Below are 27,868 nucleotides of genomic sequence, written 5' to 3' on the forward strand. Positions count from 1 at the left end.
AACCAACTCACTCCAGATCCAAGTAATGTTACTCTATAACTAGAGGCAGAAGGGTGCTCCTACCACTTAATATCTGTAAAACTAATTGATTCAGTCAGGTCCCAGCAGAAAATGGATGGCACAGGCAAGCAGGATAAGTAGAGCGAGTTTGGTGAAGGAACTATTTACAAAGCTGTGGGTGGGCAGGATGAAGGGAAGCCAACAAAGGATGGTGACACATTGGAGAGCCATGACCATCTCTAGGCCTAAAGGGCAGGACAGGGAGTGGTCACTGGGGCCCAGAGACAGCTGTAACCATCACTGTAGCTGTGTCTGCAGGAGACGGCCACCCAACAGCCCTATGGCTTTCAGGAAAGGAATGCAGTCTCTGCCTACCTGTGACTCAGAAGGAAAGGAGCCAGGAAGATCAACACCCCCTCCCTCTCCTCCTGCCCTTTGATCTACTGCCAGGGCCTCTCTCTGGCTGCACCAGGCTGGAGCCAGAGGGCAAAAAGGCCCATGTGAAGATTCTGTAGAGTCTCCTAGGGCATAGAGCATGGTGGAGAAGGATGGAGAGTGATGCAGGAGGGGTGGGAGAGAACACTCAGTACCCTGAATTCCTTGTCCTAAGGCCTTTGTTGTCCCGAGGTAACCGCACTGACTTGGTGCCCGAGAAAGTAGCATATTCCCTGCTTATTACATTTCACATATTTTCAAGGAAATCAGACTGTTAGAGTACCACATCCTGGAGATTCAAGTATGTTTTCCTGGGATCTCATGAGAATTTCCACTTCAATGGACAGTAGCTGAATATTCCCATAACATCAAAAGGGGACAGATGTTGGAGAAAGTGGGACACAACAGACTTCCAAGGACTCATGGTTCAGCTGAGGGCATGTAGCAGGGATGGCAGTGTGGCCTGTCCAGCCAGAGGCAGGTGGGCATGTCCACACTCAGGGGAAGGCAGGATATGATCATTGACAGCCAGGAATCAAATGCAAGTCCTCCAGAACGTAAGGTTCAATTTAGGAGAGAAATGGGAAGATAGAAAATGCTGAAAGGGATTTATTCTGAATTTATTAAGGTTAAGCTTCTGCCATGTGGTGGAATGGGGGCTTCAAACAGAAATAAACCTTAATGTAAAAAAAAAAAAACCTTTTTTTTTTTTTTGCACACTTGCCTCTGGGTGTGGCATATTCTATACCCACAGCAAATTCTATTGTTGCTGTTTTGGGTAGACGATTGCACTTCAATCCAGAACTACAGTATAACTTTGGTCCTTCCCATATCTGCATTTCCTTTAGGATAGAACTGTTCCCAGAGGAGGAGTTTGTCCTGAGTTAAAAGGTGTTAATTGATGTAGTGTTCAAGTCTATAAAAAGTTGATGATAGAATAAGATATGGCACTCAGGGAAAGTTGCTTCATTATTTCATCTTTGAAGGCCCAAATGAAGGCATGTTTAGATAAAAAATACCTCCCAGGGAGTTAAAAATGTACTGGCCTCAAGTATATCTCTTTCCCATCACTCATGCATGTTCACACAAAGAGGAAACCACTAAGGGATGCTTGATGTTTAGTTGTTCTAGAAGTTGGTGGGAGGCAGGAGGGTTGAAGGTCCTGGCATGTGCCTCTAATTTATTTCCTTCTACTTTCCCAAGAGTGGGAGAAAAAATATTTGTGAACTTTGTGTTATTAAAAAGTTCATGCTGTCTGCTTAGCTCTTACCTATAATCCTTTCATTTCTCTAGACCAAGAATGAGCCTTGATCTCCAGATTAATTCACTTAGCAGATTCTGATTTTGTGTGATTCACAAGAAGGTATGAGTAATTTCTTTTTCAGAAAGGCTCTTTTAACATTCTGCTGTGTCTTTTATGTCTTCCTCCTACTGCATTAGCCACTCCACTCATGATAGCCCAAGGGCAAAGGCACATTTTGAAATGGCCTTTCCACTTCCCAAGCACACGCTTGCATGTTCTCTCTCTCCCTCTTAATCTTTCTGTCTCTTCCCAACACACAATTAATACTTAACAGGTTATGGCTGGCGTTTTCTTAACAACTGAGGACTCTAAGCCTTTGTCACCTACTTAAGATTAATGGTGATTGGACACATGACAGTCCTCCTGGCTAATAACCTCACTTTTGGCAGCTAAGCATTCCTCTTCTAATCTCAAGAAATTAAGATACTCTCCTTTCTTCAGTTATCCTTGGGCAGTAATTTTCACACTGTAGGTCCTGAAATCAATGCAATGGGTCATGACCAGAATTTTTTTAAAACACAGTGAATTAGAATAGAATTTAAAATATCAGACTATGCTGCATACATTAAAACAAATATGAGAACATTGTTTTAGTTATGCCTGTTTGTATATGCTTGTGTTGGCTTGCAGTGTAAAATGTATTTCCTATTGTGGTTCACTGCAAAGTTCTGAAGTCACTGAATTAAGATTATTGAAGGGCAAAGTCTTCAATTCACAGCCAAATTTTTGAAGGCTTGGCCTCGTGGCCTGGTGTCCAGGTGCTCTGCTAGACTTCAGGGTCCTTGCCTATCTCCATGTTTCCAATTTCTCAAAAACATTTCCATTCCTAATTCTATGCCCCCAAGTGCTGCTCTCCTTCTACCAGACCACCCTTCCTCCAACTGAGATTCCAGGCCTCAGAAAAGACATTACCTAGAGAGCCACTATGGTCCCTTCTGGAGTAGACTTTGCATTCTTATGTCTAGGAAACTTGCAAAGGTGGACCTGGGATCCATCTCACAGAAAGACTTTTGTTCTTTCCTTTTCCTTCTGGCACACCATCTCATACCTCCAGTCCTAGATCCACCAAACCATGACTAGGGAATCTCTAAAATGGCAGGTGCAAGGGGATTATTATTGGGGTCCTGGGCCAGAGAACTCTCTAGAGAATCGTTATAATCTTGTCTGTTCTGTACATTCTTAGATAGCAGTCTACTGATTTTTTAAAAAATAGATCTTTATTGGAGTATAATTGCTTCACAATACTGTGTTAGTTTCTATTGTATACCATAGTGAATCAGCCATATGCATACATATGTCCCCATATCCCCTCCCTCTTGAGCCTCCCTCCCATCCTCCCTATCCCACCACTCTAGGTCATCACAAAGCAACGAGCTGATCTCCCTGTGCTATGCTGCTGCGTCCCACTAGCTAACTATTTTACATTCAGTAGTGTATATGTGTCTATGCTATTCTCACTTCACCCCAGCTTCCCCCTCCCACCCCGTTCTGAGTCTATAAGTGTTTCCTTTCCTGTGGTATACCCAGCCTAGTGCCTGCCTCCTGGTATAGTGCCTGACACAGAAAAATATTGGCTCAGTAAATGTTTGTTGAGAGAATGTATGATTATTTGGTGGAATTTTGTTGAGTCACTGATCTTTTCAATTTAAGTTTAAATTCTCTCTTGGGTTTGAAATGATGGGATTTCAAGCACTGTTTAAAAAGTCAAGTCCATCATTTCAAGCCCAAGAAAGAATTTAAACTTAAATTTAAAAGATCGGTGACTCAACAAAATTCCACCAAATAATCATACATTCTCTTAACAAACATTTACTGAGCCACTATTTTTCTGTGTCAGGCACTATACCAGGAGGCAGGCACTAGGCTGGGTATACAACAGGAAAGGAAACACTTATAGGCTCAGAACCCTGACTCTAGGGCAAGAAATAGCTACCCTGAAAAATAATTATCATATGACACTTGTTTTCATAGATATGTGGTAATAAAATGCTGTAGTTTCTCAGAGCAAGGAAATGTCACTTGACCTGGGGAAAGATGGGGAAGGTTTTACAAAGGAGGGGCTGCTTGAGCTGAGTCTTGAGGACCTGGGGGCATGGAGCTGGCTTGAGAGAAGGCTCTAAAGTAGACTAGGGCTGGATTATAAAGAGCTTCATATGCCAGATTTAAGAGGATGGATTTACTGAAGGGCAACAGGGAGCCAGTAATAGTTTTAAAGCATTGGATTGATATGATTCAATTTATAAACAAAAATGTTTAATCCAGTTCTGTTTGAGATAACAAAACATTAGAAAAATAATCAACTGATCGTAATTAGAGGGTATGTTCAGTAAATCATTGAGTATCTATACAATAAAATGTCTCCCCTCCACAAAAAATATGATAGTGCACTTATATTCATTAGCATAAAAAGAATTCTTGTTGGAATTTACTGATTTTTTTTTTTTTACATTTACTACTGTAATACTTTCTCTTAAACTCAGATTTTAAATTCTGACTTTGAATATTTTTCAAGATTGCCTAATAAAAGTCCTGTGCAAAATAAGAGTCTAAAATAAAAGGAATAATAGGAAACTCCAGATCAAAATCTTCTAAGTCCATACCTAGGGTCATTCTTTGAGCCTTACATTGATGGTAATAAAAAGATACAATTTTTCCTTCCTTTTCCCAAATTTCGGCCCCAGGTGATGTCCCTGAGGCTTCTGTCTGTACTGCCATCCTGTTGTCACAGCCTTTTGCTCCTCAGTGTTCAGTATTCTGCCCCCTGCTCACAGAAACCTCCTTCCCACCCCAATAGAGATGCTTCTGGGAGGCCTGGCTGAGCTGACAGCCAGGCATCTCTGTCACCACAGCATCTACTGTTCTACTCAGACCAACATGGTAACAAGGAGGAAAGAGTTCCTCTGCTCTTACCTGGCAAGTCAGCTATTCCTTTCCAGCTGTGATTCTCATACAGCATTTTGCTAAGGGTTAGATTCTATCATAATCTAGATTTTTCATTCACAGCTAACATATTCCTTTCATGGGTTGGACTAGAGAAACTGAAAAATGATGAGAATTTGTGTACTACTCCAAGTGGGTAAGAACTAGTACAAAGATAGAACAGAATATAAACTTCAGAACAAGATTCTAGTATATGTAAGAATTTAGTAATACACTCTAAGGAAAAAAAATATGTAAGTAGTGTATTTACAAATGAGGTACCATCCCAAAGGTAATGCAAATATATATCCCATGCTGTACAGTTTTTGCACAGTCACATTCAAAGAAAAAATACTCAATTTAATACACTTTGCAGAATGATAGAAGTTTTACTATAGATTTTCTTAAAAAAATTCATCCTTAGAAAACTTCCCAAAGATCTTCTCTAGAAGTATTTCCCCTTCCCAAAGTTCAATGCTCATAGTAGCTACCAAATATCTCTCCTTCCTGTCAGCCATGCAGCTTCCTAATTGCGTCTGCATTCTCTTCTTTAGCAGCTCTGTTCCCTTCTACCCTGTACCACAATGGGCTACATCACTGGCCACGAGGACTTCTGTTTTCCCCTGGCCCCTATCCTAGACCTCTCTGGGACGGCCACAACCCAGAATGTCTACACTTCCTTATCATCCCTTGCTCCCTGTGGACAAAAGCCCATGGCCATACTTTGGAAATGGAGCTGTTTTCTCACATCAATGAAAAATCCATGGGCATTTGGGGGAATAAAATTCTCTACCTTGTTAACAAATCATAAAGGAAGGGTTATTCAGTAATTGATGGCTGACACTACTAGCTAACTATTTGTGGAAAACTGTTAAACTTTCTACCTCACACCAAAATACATTCCAGAAGGTTTGAAGAGTTAAATGTGTAAAATAAAAACCTAAATGAACTAGAAAAATAAAGGTGGATATTCATCTAGTCACATAAAAAACATAAAACTAAAGACTCTGGCTATCACTTCATAAAAATACAAAATTCTGCATGTCATGAAATGCCACAGAAATGTTTAGAAATGAAAAGAATATTTGCAACAATTACGACAGATCAATGTTTCTTCTCGCTAACTTCTAAAAACTACTCTTACAAATCAATGTGAAGAGACAAGCATATCAACAGGAAATGGGCAAAAATTGTAAACAGGCAATTCACAGAAGTCTGGAAAGCCAAAAAATATTGGAAAAAAAAAAAAAAAAAAAGATGTCCAGCCTTCATAAGTTAACATCCCTTTGAAGGGATGGTCTTGCTCTGGTAGAAGGGGCAAGGAAAGCTATGGCTTATGGCCAGTGAGTTGGGTGATAACAAAATCTGTCCTGCTGACATTTGTTGCTGACTTGGACCCAGGAAGTTGTGAGAACAGGTTTCTGGAGGTGTATCCTTGCAGGCTTTTTCCTTGTGAGGCTTTGGAAGCTGAGTATGTGTCAGAACAATCACCTCGACCATTGCTGCTGCTGCTGCAAAATGCCTCTGCTCAAGCACTCCGAGCAGCTCCCCCAGGATTTTCTGGCTCCAGCCTTCCACCTCACCAGCACAGGCATCTCCTCCCCTCCTGTATCCCACAGCTTCTGCAGGACAAAGTCTACTGTGGCCTCAGGTCTCAGCTCCTCTTGTCCCTGGGCAAGCACTGGCACAGAGGATTCCTTGCCTGCCCCACCACCAGCAGCTGCCTACCTCTGCAGCCTCTCAGTTCTGCTGGAGCCCCTCCATTGTGCCTGAGTAATGGCAGTCCACCCCAAAGAATCACTCTTGATAAGAACAAAGCAACGGGACACCCTTCAGGACTCTGACCTGCATTAGCTCTCTGGACAGGCCTCTTGAGCCAGCCGGGTCCATCCAGTGCCCTTCCCTGCACTGACCGCCTTTTCCCACACAACCTCTGATATGCAAAAGGGGAGCGACCTGGAGAATGAGGATGGTGTTGGATCTCCAGCCACTACCAGCAGGCGGGATGCTCCAGCTTTCAGGCTGAATGGGTGATGTTAGTTGAACCTCAAATACTCTACAGTTTTCCCCCACAAGATATTATCTTGTTGTCGAAATTAATAAGGAACTGAAATTGGCAACTTATTTGGCATTCAGAGCCATTTGGTCCTTGTGAAGGAAAAACTCTGTTTTCCTTTACACTGTACACAATATGCTGAAGACTTCTGCATTCCAAATAAGTGGGGTTTTCCCCCACAGTAAGCAATTCTGCAACACCAGCTCATTGTCCTACAATTTAACCCAATAATTCTGATACGATCTACCTGGAGATGGCATCAGATCCCACAGGTTAAGGGCTCAGTTCCACAAGACAGCTCCCATCCCACTTCAGATGCTAATCCCAAGTCCAGGTTGTCATCTGTGCTTCTGACTGACTGGCTATAAATCAGAGGTTCCCATGACCGCTTCCCCCCGCCCCCCACCCCCCCGCCTTGGGTTTCATTAATTTGCTAGGGAAGCTTACAGAACTCAGGAAAATATTTATTAACCAGATTATTGGAACAGCCAGATGGAAGACATGCATACGGCAAGGTATGTGGGAAAGGGTACAAAGCTTCCTTGCCCTCTCTGGGTTACCACTCTCCCTGAATCTCCACATGTTCGCCAACCCAGAAACTCTTCGAATTTGGGGGGGGGGGGTTTGAGGCTTCCATACGTAGGCATGATTGATTAAAACATCAGCTATTGGTGGTTGAATTCAATCTCAAGCTCCTCTCCCTACTCTGGAGGTGGAAAATGGGACTGAATGTTCCATTCCTGTAATGCAGGGGTCCTCAACCCCCGGGCCTCGGACTGGTACCAGTCTGCAGCCTGTTAGGAACCGGGCCACACAGCAGGAGGTGAGCAGTGGGAAAGCAAGGAAAGCTTCATCTGCCGCTCTCCATCGCTCCCATTACCGCCTGAACCATCCCCTCACCCCCGCACCGGTTCGTGGAAAAATTTTCTTCCACGAAACCGGTCCCTGGTGCCAAAAAGGTTGGGGACCACTGCTCTAATGATTGTTGCTTCCCCTGACCACCAGCCTCCATCCTTAGGTTACCCAGGGCCTTTGCAGTAGTCACCTCATTAACATAAACTTGGATGTCATTGAAAGGGGGTCTACGAGTACCTGGACACCCCATTCACCATTATTGTTCTGAAGCAATTTCAGGAACTGAGGACAAAAGTTCAAATATTATAACAAAAGATTCTGCAATTGTTCTTGTCTCTTAGGAAATTCCAAGAGTTTTAGGAGCTGTGAGCCAGGAATGGGACAAAGACCAAATATATATTTCTTATTATAAATCACAATATCACAGTGCTGCAAACGAACTTCTGTGTGTGTGAGTGTGTATGAGTTTGTGTGTGTGTGTGTTTCCCAATAATTAACATGATTCTGAGGTTCACGTTTATATGTTCACCTCTCTATGTGGACTGATTATTTTTTCCCTTATAGCTAACTCTAGGTGGATTTGTGCAATTTCTAGAATGATAAGGAAGTGTGAATTCATGGAATTTGTTCAGTCTTTCAGATATCTACAAATTAAAGTCAAAAGTCAGCCTTGTTGGGCTTCCCTGGTGGCGCAGTGGTTGAGAATCTGCCTGCCAATGCAGGGGACACGGGTTCGAGCCCTGGTCTGGGAAGATCCCACATGCCGCAGAGCAACTAGGTCCGTGAGCCACAACTACTGAGCCTGCGCGTCTGGAGCCTGTGCTCCACAACAAGAGAGGCCTGCGCACCGTGATGAAGAGTGGCCCCCACTTGCCGCAACTAGAGAAAGCCCTCGCACAGAAACGAAGACCCAACACAGCCATAAATAAATAAATAAATAAATAAATAAATAAATAAATAAACAAACCAACCCAAAAAGTTAAAAAAAAAAAAAGTCAGTCCTGTTACCCATGAAATCTGCTTCTATATTTACAGGTATTTTTTGCCTGCTAAATCCTTTTATCATTTCATGGCAATTCCTCTCTATCCACTGGGCTGCATTTTAATGCTTCTATTGCTAATTAGCACAAATGGTAGTCATTCTAGCTTTTGGTCCATATCCTAGAAGAAGATTTTGCCATTGTGCATAGTAAATGAAGTGATGTTTTCTCCTTTCATTAACCATGAAAAGAAAATACATGTTGTTTCTAATAAAACAGATGTTGAAGCTATATAATTGAAAATGCTTGTAGCAATTTAGGAAGTATATTACATAAGAACGTTTTTAGCTCTGGTTACAAAATGATCTTAAATTGAGTCTATAGGGGCCAAAAATGGCAACAATTCCTTGGATCTATGAAAACTCCCTCTGGTCTTGAGAAACCTCCTTGGCTTGGCCCCTGGATGAACCAAACCTTCCCAAAGGCTATAGGTATCCCAGGGGGCGCTCATTTTGGGCTTTTGCATTACTGTGACTATCACATTTGATCTGATGCTTTTGGTGTCTCACTGGTAACTCGCATCCCCTTTGCACTCAGCTTTCTCCACTGCACCAATTGCACCTGCGGCTCTGCCTGAGGGTTTTCTCAGCTGCAAGAAAGTGCTCTTTGTGCATTGCAACCCAGGTGATGTCCCCTAGGTTAACATGAATTTCTTGGTCTATCAAACATACAGGTGACTTAAATCCATGTCAATGAGTAGAAGAACCTCATAATTATAGCTAGTTTCAGATCCCCGCAGCTAACAGAGCTGAATTAGGTGAACATGAAAAAGAACACCCAATGGTCACAACCAAGAAAGGACCCGGACATAACCCCCTGAACTCTTGTCTCCTCCCCGCCAAAATCTCTGCTCCCCCTGGAGCTTTTCCATCCCAGTAAAAAGCAACCCAACGCTCATTGCAAGCTCCACCCTGGGTATCTCTCTTGACTCCTTCTTTCCTTCACACACTCTGTGGGATTTATCACTGAGTCTTGCTGCCTCCATCATCAAAATACAACAGCAGTCCAACCACTTCTCATCACCGCCTCTGCTGAACTCTGGTCAAACTCACCATCATCTCTACCTGGATCATTGCAAGAGCCTCCTACTGGCCTCCCTGCTTGCACCCTCAGCCCTCTGTGGTCCAAGACAGGCATCAGCAAACTTTTTCTGTAAAGAGCCAAATGGTAGATATTTTAGGCTTTGCCAGTTTTACAGTTCCTGTCACAATTATTCAACTTTGCCCTTGTAGCATGTAAAGAGCCACAGATAATAAACAAGCAAATGGACACTGAAATTTGAATTTCACATAATTTTCACATGCCGCAAAATATTACTCTTTTTTGACTTTTTTCAAATGTTTAAAATATAAAAACCATTCTTTTCTCTTAGGCTGTACAAAAACAGGTGGAGGACCAGATTTGTCCCACAGGTTTGCTTACCTCCTGTGATCTAATCACGTAACAACAGCCCAGTCTGTACAACCTGCCAGATCATGTCCTTCCTCAGCAAGTAGCCTTCCCTGTGCTTCTCACCTCCCTGAGCTCAACAGGAGACGCCCATCACTGGCACAAGGCCATCGGACCCTACTCCTTCTCCAGCACCCTTCCCTGCCTCTTCCCCTCTTGTGACTTCTCTCCACCTCCTCTTGGTTCTCAGGCACTCTGAGAATGCTCCTACCTCAAAGCTGGGGCACTTTCAGGCCAGCCCTTGAATTCCCTTTCCCTAAAGGTCTGCATGCATCCCTGCCTCACCTCCCTTGAGTCTCTGCTCAGGTGTCACCTTCTTAAGGTGAGGCCTCCCCCAGCCACTATATTTAAACAAGCACACCAACTCCTACTCCAGGGGGCATCCTTGTCCCCTTCCTTGTTTTGCTTGTGCCCATGGCACTCACCACATTTTGACCTACTGTGTATTTTTCCTGTTTCTTAATTGTCAGATTCCCTGCACCACTCCCCCAAACACTAGAATGAAAGTTCCATGAAGCTAGAGGTTTTATGTCCCCCAGAAAAGTGTGTGATATGTAGGCACTCCATGAAGACTTGTTAAATGAATGAATGAATGGATGAGTGAATAAGTGGATGAATGAGTGAATAGTTCCCCTTCTGCTATTCTTTGATTGGAAATCAGTACATGCACTGCTGAATGTCTCAGTTTAAACAGCTTGGAAATGTTCAGTTCAGCCAATTAACTCTCCACTGGGGTTCAGACCCGTCTGAGACCTGAAGAAGCACACTGCCGTCTCCTAAGATCTGCTCTTCCAAGTGTGATATTAGTCATGGCGACCGAGAGAAATAAACATCGTCTCACCATCGGTGGTGTATTTGACTCCAGGAACAGGACCAATTATTTAATACTCTCCTCTGCACACTAATATCATTTTCAGTAATAATCATTCCTCATCCAGGTTTTCTTAATTTGTTCTTTAGTTCTAAACCAATAATTTAAAAAGAACAATCAATTTCAATTTAAAGGTATGATTCATGCTCAGTAAGTTATTTCATGTATGAAGTAAAATCTACAGTTAATGAAAAGACATTACTCCTCACAATTTGTACCAGGAGTTGTAAATTTTAAACACAAAAACTCCAAGTGATCAGCTGGAGTAACGTAATTAAGGTAAAAAGTTCTGGTCCTTCATCTTTATAATCGCAGGCCTACCACTGTTTGCTGCAGGTCTGCTGCTTATATGCAGGAATATGGAATAGCGTGGGGGCCACACACGTGAGCTTCTCTGGACAGGATGCTGTCCAAAGGATCGTGAAGGAAAGACGAGGGCTGAGCCCACATGTGTTGGAGGTCTGCTGTGTAGGTGGGCGTGCTGCAAAGTGACCTCAGGTACAATATAATGTTATCAAAGGATGAGTGCTAACAATGTGCTGATTTGAAGCTTTCATCTATATTATTAAAGCTCAATGGTAATCACAGCAATAGCTTAGAAAGACCTTCCAAATTTCCCCCTTCCCCCTACCCCAGGAGGAGTATTTTATCACTGGCGATGTTTAGAATGCTAGCACATGACGAAAATAAAAAGCCAACCAGAACTGTGGTGGGTTTTATGGTTGTTTTTAATTTCTCTCAAGCAATCTATCCCATTGTGTGCTGGGCTGGACCGCTCCCACCGCCGCGCCCTTGATATGCTACCGCTTATCATTTCTCCCTGTTTGGGTAAAATCTCTAATCCTCAGTTGTCACAAACAGCTGCCAAAGGCACATAGCATGTTCCTGCATGCCTCAGCTTCAAACTGCAGTGTTGATCTGTCTAGTAAGAACTGAAAAGGACTTAAGAGAGAATCTACTTAAAACCTTTCATTTTACAATGAAAAATTTTATTTACCTGATTTTTAAAAAAATTTCAAATGCTTTCGCTTATTTTGTTTCTCAACCAAACCTTTTAAGTGGGCAGGATAAGCATTATTGCTGATTTGGATGAGGGACATTTGAGGCTCTGGAAGTTAAATGACAAGCCCAAGGTTACACAACCTAGTAAATCCCAAAGTCTAGTCTTAAACCCTCAAGGACCTGTAGGGCCTATTTTGCTTTTTATAATTATGTTGAATTCAAGGCCATTTGTTTACACAACCTGGATTAGAAGTCATTACTCTTAGGGAACTCTGAGCTACAATTTCAAAATGCACAGTGTAGCTGTGGAAACTGCAGTTTTTTGCAGGAAGCAGCTAGGTTTGATACATATTTGTGTTTCCAGGGCACATATGGGCACTGGGTACATGTTTGTTTCATGGAGGAATGAAATCTTAGGAGAGCCTCAATATCCAGTGCAGACCAGTCCACACTGAACCCTAGTGGGGTTGGTGGTCATGATGGGATGACTCAAAGATCATGTCAACAAAAAGCAGTGTAAAGACCTATGTGCTTTTATTCTTTTTTTATTTTTATTTTTTATAAATTTATTTATTTTGTTTATTTATTTATTTTTGGCTGTGTTGGGTCTTCATTGCTGCACGCAGGCTTTCTCTAGTTGTGGCGAGCAGAGGCTACTCTTCGTTGCGGTGCGCGGGCTTCTCATTGCTGTGGCTTCTCAGGTTGTGTAGCACGGGCTCTAGGTGCGTGGGCTTCAGTAGTTGTGGCACTTGGGCTCAGTAGTTGTGGCTCACAGGCTCTAGAGCGCAGGCTCAGTAGTTGTGGCGCACGGGCTTAATTGCTCCGTGGCATGTGGGCTCTTCCTGGACCAGGGCTCGAACCCGTGTCCTCTGCATTGGCAGGCGGACTCTTAACCAATGGGCCACCAGCGAAGCCCGACCTGTGTGCTTTTAAAGAAGAAAAACCTGAAAATAGCCTCTAAAGCTATCCGTAATAGTAATAATTGCCATTTTTGAGTACCTTCCATGGACAGGCAGTTTCCCTTCCACATTGTGGAAAACCCTGCCAAGTTGTGAGCAGTGTGTACAAACGTGTTCTGCCTACAACTGAGGCTGTGTGTGCACGGTTAGCATAACGTCTGGAGGTCAGGATGCTAAGCTAGATGGGTTGGGTGATGAAGGGGAGAGTGGGGGGCACCAACCATGTGGGTCACAGGATGAGGTGCAGGGCGAAGGTGCCAAGGAAAGTGGTGTGTTTACTGAAACCCATCGAGAGGAGGATGAGTATATACAACGGTGCTATCAGGGCCGTGAGCAGCTCTGCTCACTGGGTGGGGAGTGACAGGATGGGCAGTCAAGGGAAGACTATATTAATGATGAAAAATTATTTTCCATCTTTCCAAATTGTGCCGCCAACCTGTTAATTCTTTTGGATGTCCCAAAAAAAGTATAGTCTTCCCAGATGTGCTGCAGATAAAGACAGGTCGAGAATGACCACGTTGGGTATTTCACACATGTAATTTGTAATTCCTACAATGACTCTACAGATACGAACTCTCATGGGGTTTAAGAGCTCACCCCAGTTCACGGTGTGGGTGGCTGGGAATTGTATTCAGTTTAGGTAAGTCTCCAAAACCCGTGTGTTTCCCTCCTTGCCTGTTCCCTCACACCTATGGGACAGGCTGTCTTGGGAAGAAGAAAGTGGTAGCATTTTGAACGGCAAAACTTGGACCAGTGGCGAGCTTCAGGGAGGCAGCTCTCCAGCCAACCTAAGGGGAGGAGTGCTCTGACAAGCAGAGCTGCCCGCGAGTGGCATGGGCCTCCGAAGAAGGCTGCAGGATCCTCAGAGGGGGAGAGTCCAAGCAGAGGGATGGGGATCCGCGTGGTCAGGATCTCCCCGAAGAGGGCATTCGGAGGGTCTGTCAGCCTGCCTCTGGGATGGAAAGTCAAGATCTTACACGGAGACTGATCAGGCCACTACCAAGGTCAGGCCACAAGGCATGTGCCGCTCACACAGGGGCTAACTCAGCTGCCCCTAGAGGAGTAGTCCAGGCAAATATGACGGGGACCCAATGAATATCAGACCCAATGACACAGGCCAAAGATGGTCAGTGCTTATTGCCCTAGCTGGTAACGGAAGTCATGAAACAGAGAAGGGGGTGGGGAGAATGGAGGACAACAGGGATGAGGGAGGAGACGGCCACGGGCACTGTGCCGGAGGGTGTGGGGTCCCTGATTTTGGCCAAGGAGGAGTCAGAGAGACTGCAGGTCATCTTGGGCGGAGACGGGCAGCCCCGCCACCCTGTCACCTACGGAAGGCCAGAGCAGCACCCTGCCATGTGGTGGCAGGCGTTACTGGAGCAGGAGAATCCGGGTCAGAAGGGTTGAAATCCGGCTCTGCTGTGAAACCTCCGGAGAGACAGGACTTTAAGCTCTCAGTTTCCTCGCCTGTGAAAGGGGTTCTGCCTCCTTCGGGACAATCAAGAGGGAGTGTTTGCAACATGCTTAACGGGAGGCCTGCCTCCCACTGAGCAATCACTAAACAGCAGCTGTTATTATTATTTTTCATTATTGTTGTTTTGAGTTTAGGACTTACAAAAGCCTATTCTACAAAGCCAAATACATTCCAACTCTTCAACTCATTTTTGGAATCAGGGAATGGGAAATGATTTGTAGTCAGAGAACATTCTGGAAAGTACTTTGGGAAACAGTCTTCCTTGTTCAGGCTGAGATCCTCTGTAAAACGGGCATGATAACACATTTTAGCACGGTGCCTGTCCCATAGAGAATCCTCAAAAATGTTAGCAATTATCTTCATTATTTTAACTAATCACATCATCATCGTAGCTCCTTTTTAACTTTTGGAGCGTGAAGTTAGCTTTGTTTTGCTTTTCAAATTTATTATCAAGAATTGCCTGGTTCTTGGTTTACTCACTGATTACCATTTTTCCCAATGAGACAATCTAATCAGAATTTGGTTACTGAACTAATAAATGCTTCTGAGGGTCTATCTGACACTGCTTTAGTATTGTGAAAGCGCTCCTGTTCTTATTAGGGTAGTTCATGCATGGCTCTTCAGTTAATTTATATTTATCACAGAATACAGTGGGTCTTCACTGGGGATGGTTTTGCCCCCAAGCCATATCCGGAGGCAGTTTTGTTTGTTACAACTGACGTTGGGGTTGCTACTGGCATCTCATGGGTGAAGGGAAGGGATGCTGTTAAATATCCTAAAGTGCAAAGGCCAGGCCTCCACAACAGACATACCCAGCCCCAAATGTCAGTAGTGTCGAGGCTGAGAAACGCTGGTCCGACATCTATCTTTCCTACTCTCTTTGCTTGAGAAATGCCAAGAGGACCAGGGGCAGATGACTTTGTGGTGCGTTGCGCCAGGCACTGTTTTTGAGAAAAGTTGTGGGGACCTGCAAAGCCTTTTTTTTTAGCAAAGAGCAAAGTCACAGATAGCCAAAGCACTAAGAGCATGCCCTCCTGCTGGCTAGGTGTCCCCCTCTGGCTTCCCTGCCCTGGCCAGGGTGTGAGCATCGCCTCAGCCAGAGGAACATTTTCAGTGTGAATCAAACCTCCTAAGGAATCCACAGAACATGAGCACTGCGGACTGTTTGCCCAAGACTAAGAGGGGGAAGGGATTGTGTTTGGGGGGCTGATGATGCTGAACTTTCAACCCTTCTTAGCAATGTTTGCTGGCCAGAAAGCAAAGCCAGCTGTATTTGGACAGCACTTTATACAAACAGACAACACAGACTGTTATCTCCTAAATTGGAGGCTTTCTACAATGTCTTCTCATGTGGGCACTGGACTCAGGCGGGAAGACCACCCACAGGCAAGCACGCAGCACCTCCCAGGGAGGCCCTCTAATCACTCACCGTTCTCGCCACCTGTTCTGGGCTGTGTTATCAGATGTGAAGGAGCCAGCTAATAACCGTTTATAAGCTATAAATGGAAGTGGCTATGGCAGGGAGCTGATAAACATTTTGAGGGCAAATTATTTGTGTAGCTGACTGTCATCTGCACCCCTCTCAACTGCTTAAAAGGACGTGTTTCAGGTTACAGGATGTCTAAATGGTTGTTTGCAGGGCGGATGCCTATTGCAGTGCTGGGTCTGTGGTCTCGATCCAGGCCACAGGTCATGACAACAGCCCTGGATATTTTCAGCCTTCCTGGGCACCAGGTCTTTTTTCTTAACCCTGTTTGGGGGTGAAAAGGAAATTCCAAAGCTAGAACCCCTTAAAGTATCTCACGTGCTTTGAAATCTCAAATCTCAGGGTGGGGTTGAAATGCATGGACAGAGTTGTTTAGGAAGTGAGCTTTTACACGCTCCATTAGTTTGGGTTGGGTTTTGTTTCGTTTCTGCTAAAAGAAAGCAAGGATGGGAATGCTGTATGTAAATGGACATCTGACTGTCTGAGGCAATTACAGCTCCTGAATTGTGTTTGTAGGGCTTAGCACAAAAGAAGCGTTTCAGCAACGCAATACGGTCACAGCCGAGCCACTATCGTGCCTTGGGTTGGTGGGTTGGTAGCTATTGGATTAAAAGGCTGAAGGGGGAGTTTTGGAAATGAAAATGGTGTGAGGAATAGGGAAGAAGGGCCCTGGACATTTAAATAACAAAGTGACACCCTGTTTTTTCAGGGGCATGGGGGAGTGGGCAGAACTTGCTGCCCAAGCCCAACTTCTACTTTTATCTTCCCAGGGGAGCCACAGACTAGAGTCTGTGTGTGACCAGAGTTTCCAGAGGCTCTGAGCCACTAGTGCAGGACCTGGGGATCACCAATTTCATGCTGTCTTAGGATGTGGGAAGGGTGCCAGGGGGCTGCCTGCAGAGCCGGGTTCCAGACCCCTCTGCTCTTGCTGGGCTGGGGGATCTTCAGCAAGTGTCTTGCCTTCTCTGCACCCATGTGTTTATTTGCCACAAGGGATGCTAATGGCTGAGGGTGCTGCTGGAAGCTACAGAGGTTTGACTAGAAACCATCATCAGGGAATCCATAATTGGGCTGGAGACAAGACCTTTTACGGAGAGATCTTCAACCGTCCAAGGCCACAGAGAACTGGCAGCAGTGCCCCAGGGGAAACGGAGAGCAGGGAGACTCTAAGGAGGAGGTCTGGCTTGCGTTGGCCTCCAGGGGTGGTTGGGTTCGGTCGGGGACTGAGGGAGGGAATGCCATGGCCAGAGGCGCAGTGGAGGGCATCCACGCTGTCCGTCAAAGGCACAGTTTATCTGTCCCAAAGGAGCAGACTGGAGCCTTGCAGGTTGACATTAGGGAAGCAGGTTAGGGCCACATTGTGAAGGCAGAGGTCAGTCTTTTCCTGGTAACACCTGAGCAGGAAGGGCTGGAAAGCAGTGATCTGAGGCAGGTGGGTCTCGTAAAAAGGTAAGACACCTGAGGGAGAGACAGCGGCAGCCCAGCATCAGGGGTGGGCAGCTCACAGGCAGCTGGAAAGGAGAGATGGGGAGGGAAGAGACCCCAGAGAAAGAGCCCGCTGGACTCAGGAGGAGAATTAGCAAGACCCTGCTGGGGGTGAGGCTGAGCCTGAGTCACCAGGAAAGTGACATACCTTCCACAGAAACTAGCACATCCTAGAGACTGAAAGGAGAGCTTTGTTTCCTACACTTTGAATTTGGGGGAAAAGCATCCAAGTAGAAACACCCCGCAGGTAGTTGGAAATACAGACCTGGGGTTGGAAAGGGTGCATTTGCTTCTCTAGATCCCAACTCGGTTGTTATCACTTCAAGGGCAGCAGTGCCATCCCAGGACAGTGGACATAGTATTGGGCAACAACTATGTACTGAATTATCAGCTGAAGGCATGTTCTTGTCAAGCCACAGCCCTACAAAGGCGGGATTACGATGATTGTTATATTCAGAAACAAAGGTTCAGAGAAGTTAAGAAATTTATCCAAGATCACACAGCTTGTAAGCAGCTGAATTGGGATTCACACTCAGGTCTGGCTGATGGAAAAGGCCATACTCTCCCCATTCTCCCTCATGACCCCCTTGACTTCTTAATGTTGGAACTCTTTCATGTGGAACTTCTGCTTCTCTACAACTAATGCAATGCCTTGGGCACAATGGTTAATTTTTTGATATGTGTTAAATATTAATCTTTCTTTCTGCTACCACATTTCTTACAAATAAATATCAAAATTTTATTAGTCCACGAGTTTGAAAAATAAAACAAAAACAAGAACAAAAAAATCTTGGCCTCTTTCTCTTAAAAGCATCCAGTTTAGAGACATCAAATTAATCACAGTTATTTGCTGAGTCAAAAATTATATACTCCCTTTTTCTTTTTTTGCAAAGTGAAGGAAATTTCTGAAAGGCAAAGGAGACAATATAAATTTATCCTTAACTTTATTACAAAGCATTTATCTAGAAGTTTTTGTTAATAAAATTCTTTGGCAAAACTTTAATAATTTTCTAAAAGTAAAACTTAGCTGTGTCTCTTCCAGGTACCTATCAGGCCAAGTTCATCCATATCCATGTTAAAATATCATTTATATATTTGGGGAAGGAAAGTACACAGATTGTGCAAGGTCTCACAGTGACTAGAAGTTGGAATGTAAGATGACTATTTACCACTTCTACTCTTAAAGTCATGCCAAAGCCAGGCTACCTCCCATATAGTTTCAAGGAAAAATGAAATCAGAAACCTAGCTATGGTGATTTTTACTGCGTTGAAGTTTTTGCCAAATTTGGGTTCTTAAAGGAACCAGAGTGTTTTGGCAGGGACCTTGCATTTTTTTCAACTGTCACCTGGAGCACTTAGCTGGGATCCTCTACTGTGCAATGAGTTTGCCTCAACCCTGCCTGCCCTCTTCTTTAATTTAAATCAGAGTAAACAGTATATGAGAGTATGTTACAGTATATATTCGCTACTGACTACGTGTTTCTTCCACCATAACCCACTGGCAGGCAGGAAATGGACAGTCTTCATCAATTTCCTGGAGAATTAGCATTTTCTGTCAAGTTGCATTGCTCTTTCACCCAAGGAATTTCTGAACACCAGAGAGAAACCCTAGGCAAAGTGGCCCATTGGTGGTTTGGTGAAACCATTGTTTCTGTATTAATGATCCTTTTACTCCATGAGCCTAATCATAAAAATCTATATGTCCACAGAGGTCTAAAGCAAATTAAGTTAAACTGTAGAGAAATGGAAAAATATTACTTTTCCATTTTGTTTTATTTCATTTTTAAATCAAAATGATTACACTTTTTCATATGGTTGTTACAGACAAGGCTTTATGTCTCTGTACACCAGCAAGAGAAAAAAAAGCGAGAGAAAAACAATGAAAAATGTTTGTTTGGATAATACAAATTTTGCAACTCAGGGAGAAAGTTGTGGAGCTTCATTTTATTTTTCAGCCTATGTATTAAGCTATAGGAGTCCATTGTAGAAGCAATACGCACTATTTCTTAGACAAAGAAAAATTAATAATTGATTTTGATGCTGAAATCAAAATCTACTTTGTAATCTTCAATCCTGGAATGGTGGCGAAACCAAAAAACTGAGCATGTGCAGGCCAACATCCCCACACTGCCCTCTGGTGGTGGCCTGCCTCTTGGCATCTTTGCATTGATACTAGGGGTCAGGCAGCTGGGAGCCTTTTGGGCAGTCGAGGTTTGACTGTGAAGAAGGAGGTCATTGCAGATATTTTACAGTTTTATCTTTTTGTGTGTACTTCACTTTTATCACATGTCCTAGTTTTCAGTCATCTCCTGTTCATCTCCCCACTGGCCTGCTAGCTACTTGGTGACAGGACACTGTCATCTTCATCTCGTGCACCCACTTAATAGAACCCAGTGCCTGTTGAATGCATGTTAAATGTGTGAAGAAAGGGATACCTCATTAAACTAGAGTGTGGCTAAATGATTGTCCCCACCTCACCCCCAAAGAAGGGGACTGTGCTGTTCTTAGTTGTATTTACCATGTGCCCACAGAACTGAGCTGGAGTGAGGGCACCTGATTACTGGGGCACCTGACATGTGGGCACCTGCATCTTGGGGAGCTAGTGTGTGGGCATGTGCATCTTGGGACCCACTTTAATTTCAGCCTCAGACCCTGGCCTGGCTATGTAGCTGACATCTCTCTCCATCACTGATACAGATGAAGTGACAGAGCCAGCAGGGCTCAGACACAACATTTGGAAAAACATTTGGAACACCAATTTTCTCTTCTCATTTCAAATGCAGGGATACTACAATGCAAATGTGGAAAAGACATAACAACTGTTAGCAACAGTTTGACCTACATAGCTTGTTCACAGTGTTACCAACCTCTCAGAAACAGTACTTCCTGATGAAATAACTTAGTCCATTTTTTTTTCTTTCTTCTTTCTGCTCTTCTTTCTGCCCTTTCTGAAGGGCAAATCACTTCACAGGGCCTCAACTATGAAATTAGAGCGTTGATTAGCTAGAGCCTTCCAGCTCAGATATTTCCTTAAATCTAGTCTCTTATAACTTTTCTTTATTTTATTTGAATTCATTAAAATTTAAAAAGTGATAACTTAGACATGTTTATCTCTTTGCAGAGAGCTCCCTACTCTGCCCTGCTTGTCCCTTTTTCCCACCAGAATCTCTAACCAGTCCATCCTTGACACTTGCCTTCACTGGAGATGGCCTTTATAAAGATGGGCTTCTGCTTTTTAGATCTTTTAAAGAAAGCTCACATGTAGAAAAATGTTCATAGTAGCATTGTTCATAGTTACCCAAAGCTGCAACCAACCTGGATGTTACTGTATATATTCTGGAATACTATACAGCCATGAAAATGAGTGGGTTACACAGAGGCATATGAATGTGTGGTGTGATGACATGCCTGCTCAAATACCCAGGATTGGGGAGTTAAACAAAACATACAACAACAAGAAAATAGGGCAAACACTTTACATTGTAGATTTCCATTTTTTCTTAAATGGGAAATTTTGCAGAAGCACACGTGAGAGGAACCTGAATTGACATCTCAGGGCAGAGCTTCTCACAGTGTGATTGCAAAGCCCGTCAGGATCATCTGAGGGCCTTGTCAGAAACAAAGATGCCTGACTCCACATTGGCTCTCCTGCATCAGAATCTCCAGGTGGGACTGGGGAAGCATAATAAAGTCCCCAGCTGATTCTTATGCACAGTAAACTATGAAAACTTGTTCTAAAGCTTGGTTAAATCTCAAGGAGGATGGTTCTTCGTTAACCTCCGAGGTTTCTTATTGTCTCAAATATCACCAATGTCCCCTGACAGTCTAAGGCAAGGACCAAGCCCAGTAACATTCAGAATTGAGGGGGATACATGCCTCCCCCATTTTCATGGGCTGTTCGAGAATCAGATTTACGAAGACCAGTTGGCCAAAGAGAGAGTGCCAAGCAGCCCAAGACCCCTGAGCAGATTTTAGCCAAGATTTTGGGGGTCAGAGAGAGGCCAAGAATGCCACTCTTATATTAAGAAAAAGCCAGTAAGCCAGGGGATGTGGTTGCATATTTATGATGAGGTTAATATATATTGAGCAAAAGACAAATAACAATAATCAAGCTTAGCTGGGGTGCTTTTTTTCCTCCCTTTAAAGACATTTAAACTCAGTCCAAAAGCTGACCTCAAGTTCCTATTTTATTATTCTAAGCCATATCATTAGCTACAGGAAATAATCCTGTTGGTTGGAGGAAATACTTAAGGAGCAGTTTTCTTTAGGCTTTGCCAAGTATGTGATGTAGCGGGGAAGCTAAATGCAAGGCACGCTTTATGTTCACCTGGTATTAACATGCGAAATAATTGATTCATCATCTTAGAGATGGAGACACCTGCTGGATCAAGATCATAAAATGAGTGACTAGGTCTTTATGGTCCATGACAAGGGGGGCGGATTAAGGCATAAACTGGATAATTTTAGGTAAAGGGGAAAAAGCGGTTTTATTTCCTCTGCAATCCCTATGGTTTTGGTGTCGACCCACCCTCTTTTTGTCATTATGAAAGTAAGATTCATTTCAGAATATCTCCCTGAAATTGATTAATTGATGGGTTGAGTTGTCCTTGGTTACTGTACGTTGTTTTCCATAGCAGTTAAGAGTATGGACTCCGGAGTCCACTGACTAGGATCAAATTCCAGCTCTGCTACTTAGAAGCAGGGTGATCTGGGCTGGGTAACCAACTGTCCTGATTTGCCAGGGACCAAGAAGTTTGCTGAGATATGGCACATTCGGTGCTGAAACCAGGCAAGTCCCAGGCAAACTGGGACAGGCTGGCCATCCTAGAGCTGGAGCAAGTTATTTCACCTTTCTGAGACTTCAGTTTCCTCATCCGTGAAGTGGAGGTGCTAGCACAGCAGCCCACCCTGTGGAGTGGTTGGGGAATTCCCGGAGGCAATCAGCACTTGGAACTGTGCCGGGTGCACAGCAAGCACCAGTGTGTTTTGTCACTTTTAACTAGAAATGCCCTGTTCCACCTCCTCCCGGCACAGAGAACTAATGTGGTATGATGACAGATCTAGACCGGGACCCAGACCACGCACGTCACTTATGGATATTGTGAACCTTCCTTCACTGTGTGGTTGGCTGGTTGAGATGCTCACGAAACAGGTATTTGGTATCTTCCACGCAGTAACAGGCATGACATTTGGGGCCTGAATATCCTCTACGCTTCTCTGGGTGATTGTGACTCCACTCGTAGGGTGTTGTGACCACACACTCGCCTGTGAGCCATGGAAGCAGGAGGCCATGGCTCGTTTCAGGAAGCAGGCAAGATGGTCACTGCCCCAGGGCGTGGATTGAGATGGGAGAGGAGTGGGGACCAGGGCCTGGGGGAGGGGAGATCAAGCTTGGACTTGGAACCTTGAGGGGTCAGGGACCTTAAAGGCCACCTGGATGTAGGAGTCACATCAGAGTAGGAGAAGAGGCCAGGTCTGTTCTCTGATTTCCTCAAAAGTTCCTGGGAAAAAAAGAAAAGGATGGCAGGAAGGGCAATCAATAAGGAAAAGCAGGTTGAGGAAATATATACCTGCATGGGCCAGTTTACAGTAAATATTCTATTCATTCAAAACATATTTATTGAACACCTACTATGCACCAGGTGCCGTGTGCCACCTGCACTAGAGGTGTGTCTCTGAACACAACAGGCAGCGGCCTTCTATCCTAGTAGGGCCACCCCTTCTTTCAACATGCAGTTACTGAGCACCTACTATGTGCTGTGCAGTGTTCTAGGCACCTGCCTTGTGACATTCACAGACTAATAAACAAACACATATATAGGAAAACATCAGGGTAATGAGAGAGAATAATAACAGCTAATGCTCACTGAATGCCTGCTCAGCAGAGAATTGACCAGCCCAAGATGTCAGTAGAGCTGGGGTGGAGAAGCTCTGCTCTAGAATGCCTGGGGAGAGAGAGACATTAGGCAGGGGTCACAGAAGCCTCTGTGATCTTCTGTATTTGAGCTGAGTCCATGACCAGAAAGCCAACAGCTATGCACACACCTGGGAATAGCCCATGCAAAGGCCCTGAGAAGGACAGGCCCAGGCTTGTGCAGGGAAGCCAGCGGGCTGGGAGTAAGGGAGTGAGGAGATGAATGAGAGAGATGAGGGCAGAATAGGTAGGGAATTGCAGCTGAAGTAAGAGGCCTGGAATTTATGCTAAGCACAACCAGAAGCCACTGGAAGGCCAAAAATTCTGAGATTATATGAGCCTTTTTAATCTTCTTTTTGCTTATCTGTATTTTATGACTGTTATGGGCTGAAAAGTGCCCCCCCGAAAACTCATATGTTGACATCCAAACCCCAGGACCACAGAACATGACTATATTTGGAGATGGGGCCTTTAGAGAGGTGATTAAGTTAAAATGAGGTCATAGGATGGGCCCCAATCCAGTAGGACTGCTGTCCTTATAAGAAGAAGAGATTAGGACACAGACATTTGCATGGAGGGAAGACCATGTGAAGACACAGGAGGAGACAGTCATCCCCAAGCCAAGGAACGAGGCCTCAGAAGAAACCAATCCTGCTGACACTTGGATCTCGGACTTCTAGCCTCCAGAACTGTAAGAAATGAATTTCTGTTGTTTAAGCCACCCAGTCTGTGGTACTTTGTTATGGCAGTCCTGGTAAACTAACACAATGACTATGCTCCAATGAGAGAAAAATGTGTACACAAACACATAATTAAAGAAAAAAAAAGTAAAATTTCTTTAAAAAGAATAGCTAAAGGAGACATTATCAACATGTTTGAGACTCCAAGTAGAAATGAAAGCTTTCTTCAAAAACTAGCTGTAAGGATAAGAGGAGAAATAAATTTAAAGAAACATGGGTACCTCAAGAAGAATAGAAGTAGGAGGTGTCAGTGGCATCCTCCCCTAAGAAGCCAGATGCCTTAATCTTGTGGTGGAGGCCACACAATCTCAGGACGTCCAGGCTTCAAGGGATTCAGTTTGGTGAGAAGCACACAGGGCTGTGGGGAATGCATTGTAGCCACCACCTGCCTCCCTCTGATGAGTTTTGTAAAACTGCTTTGGAAAAGTCAGCTGAGTTTACAAAGAGCATTCAAGGTTATGAGAGGGGTGGCATCATAGCAAAAAGGAAGGAAGGAAGGAAGGGAGGGAGGGAGGGAGGCAAGGGAGACAAAAGACATAAGTGATTCAAATGTTTAGCAGACAGAATTTCAAAATGGCCACTATGGTTGGATGCCAAAATAGAAAAGGGGAGTTTTAAAGAAAACATATAATAAAATATGCAAAATGCACTAAAGAGGAGGGACCAAGAGGTGTATGTCAGCACATCTTACTTTTCATTTGGATGCTTTCAGAATAGTGTTAGTTTGTAGACCACAGACATAACACCATTCAGTTTATCTGTATGTCCCATTATGAATGGAATGTGACACAGACCACAGCCATCCCCCAATTCCATGCCCTATCAATTGTGGAATTGCCTTATTTGGATCTCAGAAGGAAAGCTCAGTTGTATCTTATTCTTTGCAATGCAATTTGACTTGCATAGACCTGGCTGGAACGGGGCTGTTAGAATACTCTTTATTGAGAATCATCCATTATCACCACTTATCTGAGAGCTTGTGAGAAACCGTCCTCTCAGCAAATGCCCCATAGCAGTGAACACTGACCAAGCGTTTCCACTGATCTTCCCTGTCGGGGCCTCACTTCTCAGTTCGACAAATGCTTCCTGTTCCAAATTCCCTGTAGTGAAAGCTTCCCCTCCCCAAGTCTCAGTGGGTTTGGTAGGTGTTGGGTCTGGCTGGGGCTAGGAGATTTGAAATGGAGTTGTAATCAGTAGGGTAAGTGACAGCTGTGTGATCATGTGGACCCGACTGTGGACCCAATGTGGACCCTCCAAGGGAGGGTGAGTGATGGGGATCTCCTTGGTGAACTTCATTAAGAGAAGAGAAACCTGGAGGAGCAGAAGGAGGGAGAGAATGAAAGAGCGCCCTGGTGTTCACAACTAAGGGAATCACAGGGTGGAAATGGGCTGTATTGTCACTTAGTAGAAAACAGAGTGCCAGGAACCCAGGCAGCAAGACTCAGAGAAATCCTGAACGCAGAGTCCAGGGTCCTCAGGGTAGGCTGACTTTGAGGACGGCTCACAACATTTCCCACCTCCTGGTAGACACACCCTGATGCCATCCTTGCCCTGGGCGCAGGCTGGGTCTGCTGACTTGCTCTATGTTTGGGTTACAAGATTGTAACTTCCATCTTCCTGGCACACACTCTCTCTCACCGGCTTTGATGAAGAAGTCGCCACGTTGGAGAGGCCCACGTAGCAAGGATCTGTGGGTGGCTTCTGGGCAACAGCCGGTAAGGGGCTGAGGCCCTCACTCTAACAGACCTGGAGGAACTGAGCCCTGCGGACAACCACCAGTGAACTTGGAAGTGGATCCTGCCTCAGTTGAACCTCTGTTACAGGTTTGCACGTGAGTGGAGCCAATACCTCCATCACAGCCTGTGCATGACCCTGAAGGAGAGGACCCCTCTAAACCATGCCCATGCCTGACCCACAGGAACTGTGAGATTTGAAAAGTAACTGTTTTAAGCTACTAAATGTTGGGATAGTTTATCATGCAGTTAGAGATAACCAATACAGCCCCCGGCTGAGACTTGTGTGCCCTCACACAAGAGCCCCAGTCGGAGGCGTGCCTGGTGCCACCCTCATCCACTGCACAAGCTGGAGGAGGGGGACTTTAACCTTGAATGTCCCTTCCAGGTCTGAAGTGTGAGAGAACATGTTGGCATTTCCACGTTGGTATTTGACATTGGCTGTACTTCTGTGCAAAAGCCTTGGCCTTCCTTGCCATTGCAGACCCAGGCTCGGAGCATCCAGGTATGCTCTGATGCCCAGAGCTGGACATTGCAACACTTCGTAAAGGGGGTGAACCATTCTTAAGTCTCCTGAAATTTGTAGACTCAAACTACTGGAGGCAGAGGCATTTCAAGAATCCTTCTTGAAATAACCTTTTTCCCTTGCTCTACTTTTTCTGTCTTTCTCTAACACTTACCACCTTCTAATACATTTTATAATTTACTGATTTATTATGTTTATTGCTTATTGTCTGTCTCTACTGACCTACAGGTATTTGAAAGAAACACAGCCAGACGAAGATCTTTGTTTTATTCACTGATGTATTCCAAGGGCCTAAAACAGCACTTGACACACATCATGTGTTCAGTTAATAATTGCTCAATGAACGATTGCCTTTTTGGAGGTGAGGTGGGGTGTGGTGAGGCGGGGAAGGTATTAGGATACAGGTCACAATAAACTTTGAACTATGCTGTCATATATTTTTAAAATTACTAAATGGCCACTTTGGGCCTTAAGTACCAGTATTATGCCCTAAACATAGAGATTCCCGAGATCTGACCCCAACACAAGTTATTGCTTCTCACAGAACTTGGGACATTTGGAGTCCCTGGCCAATCAATCCTACAGCAGCCTCTGCCGGGATCCCAAATTCCTCCCCCACCCTTCCCCTTACCCCAGGCTGCCTACGCACATTATAATTCTTATATGTGAATTAAGATATACAAAAGTTGCAAAGCACTGGTCCCGTTAATCAACCTGAATTATGAAGTTCAAAATAGACCAGTTGTGAATATTAGTCTGTTGATAATTATATGCTGAATTGGGCACAATTGTTTTCCTGCCTAGGGTTTATTCTCCCTTCTTTTAATCATATAGTCCATATTTTTCTAGAAAAGCTCTTACTACTCTGCTCTTAAATCTCTGACTACCTTCATGTCTGGATCCAGCGCTGGGCACCTGCCCCAGGCCTGGAGGAATGAACCAACGCCACCCCCCCCCCACCATATCCCAGTGACTGGTCCACATTCGTGTATGTGATCCAAGTCCAGCTCAGAAGACTCAAATAGGGGATGTTTGTTTAAACTGTTATGACAGAGACTTCTTTTTCTGGGGTTTCAGGGAGGATGAAGAATAAGCCTGAACCTCCTAGCATCTGCCCCCAGTCGTGAGCCTGCCTGATAAAAGAGCCAACATGGAGGAGAGCTGAACTGAGAGGGAAAGAATGAGGCTAAGTTCTGATAGCATCAGTGGAGTGCCTGGATCCAGCTATGCCTGAAGATAGATAAACTTTTCAGTTACATAATTCAATAAATTCCCATTTTCTTATTAATACTGGTTTGAATTGAAAGTGTCCTGACTAATCAAATAATACATAGAGGAGATAGCACACAAGCCAGCCCATCTCATTTTCCTTCTCCTTGAAGCAAGACAACAAAAAGATGTTAATGTGCATATTATAGATGATTAAGTTAATATTCCTGTATCTACAGCAGCATTTTGAATGATGCAAGTTCTCTGTGATTCCATAGAAGAGGAACATTTGGGGCAGTGATGCTTCTGACTGTTATCCCACCGACAGGACTCACCAAGATGCCAGTTTATCTAGTATTTTTAATTGTGCCACTTTGTAAACCTCTAAAACCTAAAGTCTGAGGGTCCTGTT

At 44.3% G+C, this 27,868-nt stretch overlaps 1 long non-coding RNA gene across 1 annotated transcript; it reads left to right on the plus strand.

Moving 5' to 3' along the window:
• Positions 1-23,830: 23,830 nt before the first annotated feature.
• LOC137770861 (uncharacterized) lies at positions 23,831-27,466 on the plus strand. The gene is made up of 3 exons (XR_011075251.1): positions 23,831-23,939; positions 26,476-26,608; positions 27,325-27,466. It is a non-coding gene; the product is annotated as an uncharacterized lncRNA (long non-coding RNA).
• The last annotated feature ends 402 nt before the right edge of the window (positions 27,467-27,868 follow it).

Source organism: Eschrichtius robustus, chromosome 10, assembly GCF_028021215.1.
Source record: "Eschrichtius robustus isolate mEscRob2 chromosome 10, mEscRob2.pri, whole genome shotgun sequence".
NCBI lineage: Eukaryota > Metazoa > Chordata > Mammalia > Artiodactyla > Eschrichtiidae > Eschrichtius > Eschrichtius robustus.